At 45.3% G+C, this 5,853-nt stretch overlaps 1 pseudogene; it reads right to left on the bottom strand.

The window, feature by feature from the left end:
- Positions 1-818: 818 nt before the first annotated feature.
- Positions 819-5,454, bottom strand: LOC123366646 (annotated as a pseudogene).
- Positions 5,455-5,853: the final 399 nt, after the last annotated feature.

Here is a 5,853-nt window from a genome sequence, read left to right as displayed (position 1 = left end):
CCCAAGCAAATTACCATCGTAATGTATTCTTCTTTAGCTCTCAGCAGCAGTAGCACCAGTAATCCTTAATATCCTCTTTCGGGTGCCTTCCTGGATTTAGGCTTTGTCTGTCTCAACTGTTTTAAGGGGAAAATACTGGTAATGAATGAAAAACAGTGGGGCAAAAATAATGAACATTCAGAGGTACTAATGAAGCAGCAATATCCCCTGTGCAAATCACAGACACGACCTCCTAGACTGTGCTAATGCATTAGTAGTGGTGCAAAGTTAACTGAAGATACAGGGTCAGAAATACTTTTAAATACATACAGTGCAAGCCTTAGTGGATTATTCTCGCGACATGGTTACATCAGTATCTTCCTTAGGCTTGTGAGATAAAATATTATGCTGAAGTAGTTTGAGTCCCAGTAATTACACACAATTTCCTCCATCCCTGTGAATTTTAAGGGTTATTTTATTCCCTAGCATTTTTGTCATATGTTTTCCTATCGGTCCCTATCCCGGTGCAAATGACTCCTTTCCCTGATAAGCACAGGTTTGCTGGGGGTGGTATCTACAGCCTGACCTTCGGCAATGCTTTCAATGGTATTGCCCTGCCCGTGGCCTGTCATCCTGCCTATGAGATGTAGCCCACTCAAAGAGGTCACCAGTTCTTCTATCCTCACTTTCAGTCAGCTTCCTTAAAAAAACAAAAAGCACCGTAGCATTGAGAGTGACTATGAAACGAAGGAGACCCCGAAAGCTAAAGAAAGCACAAAAGAGAGACCGAGGATCGCGTGTGAATCTGGCATAAATCCCCTTCTTCAACAGCATCATAACTTATATGTGGCGATCTCAACGTCCAAAGCCATTTTTTCACGTGCAGGAGATTTTGCTAGTCACACAGATGGAGGGCGATTTTCTCCTTCATTGCTTTCAGTTCCTCTTGCAGTGTTTGTGTTTTCTCCTGAAAAGATCAACACACATCTTTCGTCCGATCGTATCCAGAGAGATCAATTAATCAAAAGCCGATCTAGGGTGTTAATATGCCGGAATGAGCTCTGCAAAGGTTACTGTGTAAAGAATTCTTAACTGCAGAAAGGACTAGCAAAGATAAGTCAGGGCAGAGAAAGGTGTGCCAGGTTTTCTGCTTTTCAAAGATCTACAAGGCAGCCAGAGGACGTGTATTTAAGTCTAGTGACTGCCTACTCCAAAAGGTGGCTCCTAATAATTAAAATTCAGGATAACTTTAGATTGGCCTGATTTACCTATTGGCTTAATTCAATATTTGCAAAGAGGGAAAAAATTAAATCAAATTAAAACCTACGAATTGTAGTTTGCCTGTAATCCTTCAGTCACTTCGATATATTTCTCTTGTATTTCCTTGATCTGAATCCCTAATGCTGCATTTCTGTTTTAAGGGGCTTAATCTGTAGCACCAGAAGAGTGCAATGCGAAATCACCGATCTGTTCACTCCTGCCATAAAATCCTGGCCTCACTGAAGTCACAGGCAAAATTCCCATAGACTTAATGGGGCCAGGCTTTGAGCCTTGGAATCTTGTCTTTTACCTCCACAAGTATCCCAAGAACTGGAATGGTTTGGGACAGAAATGAGAAAAATTTCCATTGCCACCACAGATTTCAAATTTAATAAAGCTGCATCATACTGAAAAAAAATCCTCTGCAAAATGAATCTCACCTGCAACGAAGAGGTTGAGGCCAATGTAAATACCTGCTCAATATGAATAGTTTGTGCTGCACTGAATCCTGCATGTCTGCATCCCCCATATTCTATGCTAGAACTGGGCACACCCTCTTTGTATCAAACATACACTTAATATAAATGTACCTAAGCCTCGGGGAAATTGAATATGTTCCTATCTGGCCAAAATATGTGGAAATCAAAAGAAAATGCATTGACTTGAAATGTGGTATTGCATTTTTGTCTGTTGCAAAAGTTTTACTGGGAGGTGGTGGGGTAAATAAAGTGCAAGAGTCTCTGGGGCCCAGAAATGAAAATCCTTTGAAATAATAAATTATTGTGTTGGAGGTTTGCAGCTTGATTCATTTTAAATGTGAGTTAGGGAGGAGGTTTGGACTTTGTATCCTGACCCGACCTGTCAAAGGGATCTATCGATATGTAAAACAATGACTTTTAATAACACCCCAGTCTCTGACACGTACCTTAGTATTTGTCCTTATGCTGGAAATTAAAGTGCGGACTTCACTAGCAACTGCTACTTCACTGTGTTTTTCACAGCTTAATAAATCTACCCCGAATGGCACCTAGACTCCACACCAAGGAGCTGTCTGTCTTTAGAAGTCTTCTTCCAAACAAGACATGTTCTATTGCAAACTAATTGTCCTCTAACCCCATCAGTCATTTTTTCAGATGATCTGAACCGACCTACACGTTGATTTCAGATGTGGGAATTAATAAGTAGCCGAAGTTATATAAAATATTATTCGTGTATGCTTTCTACCGGTTTGGCATGGGGTCATATATAGAGACACCGCTACTCCAGTCCACCTCCCTCCCTGCACATAGCCTAAAAGACCACCATTACTGGAAAATATATCAGACGACTGTCACATTACCTAACTTAGTGAAATCAGAACAAAGGGTTGCATTAGAAGTGACATAACATAAGCTGGAAGGGGTTTTCAAATCCACTTACACTTCTTTTGCAGTTCCCTATTTCTTCCCTGAAACGTCTCACATTCTCGGCATGTTTTGTGGAAGGTTGATTAAAGTCAAGAAATCTGGTTTTGTATCACTCGTCTATTTCCTGAGGGGAAATTAAACAGAATATGGCAAACATGAATGTTTATAGTCAGCTATGAAAGAAAAAATGTGTTTCAGTTATTTTATTAATACATAAATATATTTAAAGTAATGGGAATATTGCCAACTATTTTATGGAGGGCTATAGATAAGTGTAAGTAAATAAGCAAACATTGCTTGTAATTTTAAAATTAATCTTGCAATGTACAGCCATTGAAAGTAGACTCTCCCTCCACGCCTTTCTATGCCTTTTGTGGGATGTGTAGTAGGAGAAATATTTCTCTTATGAAGATATGTGTCTATATTATGGATGTTTGTTTCTAGAGATGGTATAGTAAATATATATATATATATTGCAGAATATATATATATATTAATATATATATATTAAACATGTTTGTCATGAACAAGGATTTTTTATCAGCAAAGGCTGACAGATAATTTCATTTTGCAGATCCGCTGAAGTATAATTTTACCTGCAGGTTCTTGGCTGCAATTCCTTCAGACTCCATCTGAATGTCCCTCAGAGCAGGAGCCAGGTCTGGGATTGAGCAGGAGACATCAACACACGCTGAAGCACTGTAGCTCTGTTTCATCAAATCTTCGATTTCCTGTTCTGACAGGAATACACACACAGTACATGGTAAATAATACGATACTTCTGCAGAGCTTCCAGAACAGAAAGATTGGAAAGTGATGTTTAAAACAAATAGACGTACAAAACTCTAAACCTAACCTCACTGTGTACTCTCTGCAGGAATGCAATTTCAGCCTCCAGATTATCCAGCCGTTTCTCCAGGGAGATGCGAGCTGAAGTGGCAGCCTCCACATCCTTCAATTAACTAAATACATAAATAGGCATACATATAAAATAAAGATCTAGCAACGGATTTCACATTTAACACCAATACTAGCTTTTCGAACTCCACTCTGTAGGTATAGAATGGTTTCCTCTGATTGCACAGCACACTGTGAAATAAAACGTATGTGACAGAATGGCTGAACAGATGAAATAATCTTCATAAACAATTTTCTCTCTCTTCCTCCACCCCCTTTCTCTCCTCTGCCATTTTGTGTCGCCAGGACGGCTGGCTTCGGGTCGCACTAATATCAGGATGAGAATGATCCCAAATCGGGGTATTGTTTCAGTGCACGATAGGATCAATGCAGAGTATAGTTTGCATTCCATCAACTGCAACTGCTTTTCTTAATTATAAACTCAGTCCTATAGGGCTAAAAGCTTCCATGTTTGTCTCGGCTTTCTTCCTCCCTTCAAAGGCACCATCATAAGGCTTCTGGTTGGCCACAGCTTCCTTGGAAGCCACTGCTAATAGACTTTTCAAGGACTGAATCCTTTGATACCCAAGCCACGGGAAAAGCAGTGGTGCAGTATGTGGCCTGTGACATACTGAGGGATGAGTGGGCCCCACTTTATCTCCAGTGGTGATGGTGCAGTCAGGATGGTGCAAAGCACTGTAGTGTCCTTTGTATATGGGAGATCCTGTGTGTGTTGTACCTGTGGTGTATCAACTGTCCTGTAGCATGTTCTAGTGTGGTGTTTCATCCTATAATACTGTGTGAAGAAGCACTGTTGTGTGGTGACAGGGCATATTTTCCTGGGCATTTTACACGGTGGCATTCTGTGGTGCATTGCTGTGAGTGTGGCACCATTGTGACATGTTCTTGTGTGGGTGGGACACACAGGCATGGTATAGTATGGTCCTGGGTGGAGCACTTTGTTGTTGTCCTGCCTGGGTGTGGTGCACCCTTGTATGTATTACTGTCAGGGGCGGCTCTAGCCATTTCGCGGCCCCAAGCACGGCGGCACACTGGTCGCCGGTCCCACGGCTCCGGTGGACCTCCCACAGACGTGCCTGCGGAGGGTCTGCTGGTCCCGCGACTCCGGTGGACCTCCCACAGGCGTGCCTGCGGATGCTCCACCGAAGCCGTGGGACCAGCGGACCCTCCACAGGGACGCCTGCGGGAGATCCACCGGAGCTGCCTGCCACCCTCCCGGCGACCGGCAGAGCGCCCCTCGCGGCATTCCGCCCCAAGCACACGCTTGGCGTGCTGGGGCCTGGAGCCACCCCTGATTACTGTAGTGCATAGGAGCCAGAGTCATGGACCAAGACCACTGACCCCATTGTGCTAGTGTTACAGCGACAGACCCCAGTCCACCAGGGGTGGGATTGAACCTGGTGGGTGTGTGTCTCATGAGCCTCTACTGCATGAGCTAAAAGCCAACTGCCTGTTAGCTAAGGCTGTCGAGCAGACACCTCTCCCCCGCCCCCCAGGGGACAGAACACCACACCCAGGAGGTGTGTGGGTTACTCTAGGTGGTGAACAAACAGACACGCCCTGTTCCAAATGGCTCACAATCTATGTACAGTATAAGAAGGACAACAGGTGGATACGGACAGACAGATGGGGTAGGACGGTGTGGCTTGCTGTGGTGCTCCCCAGTGGCTGTGGCAAGCTAGTGTGTTCTGCTACAGCAGGCCAGGCTGTAGAGTAGGGTTATTGCCCTTTGCCCTTTCCTAAGGTCCGCGGCTCTGCAGAGCTCCAGCAGCGGCTCTCGACACAGATCTCTCAGGTCACCGCAGGGCTTTGAGCTAGGTCTCCAGCAGTTTGCTTCCTTGCTCCAAGTATCTTACCTAGAAACAAAAGAAGAATCAATCAACCAGGGCATCCACCCCCTGACTGGCTCCACACACACGTTGGGGATCCTCAACCGCCCCCCGCCGCCACAATACACCCAATGGAGCTGCGAGAACCAGCTTCCCACCTGCCCCCACACACCGAGCTCCCAAACCCAGAGTCTCCAACACCACCGCCACTCCCCTCCCTTCCTCCCTCCCCCCGCCCCACATGCCCGCCCCGCATGACTGCTCCCCATACAACCGGGCTCCTCGCTTGCCCCCTTCTCCTTTCCTATGAGATCCGCGTGGAGGCGGGCTGGCGATCCTGGCTGCAGACGGAACATTTATTTCTCGCTACTGCAACGTGTCAACAGCAGGGCCAAGGTTTCTCATGCTCCCTGTGACTCCAGCCGTGCTGCGAGCCTGCAGTAGCCCCGAGCGGAGGGGCG

This window comes from Mauremys mutica, chromosome 3 (assembly GCF_020497125.1).
Source record: "Mauremys mutica isolate MM-2020 ecotype Southern chromosome 3, ASM2049712v1, whole genome shotgun sequence".
Taxonomy (NCBI): Eukaryota; Metazoa; Chordata; order Testudines; family Geoemydidae; genus Mauremys; species Mauremys mutica.
Note: the sequence above shows the minus strand (reverse complement) of the source record. Positions and strands in the feature narration are given on the sequence as shown.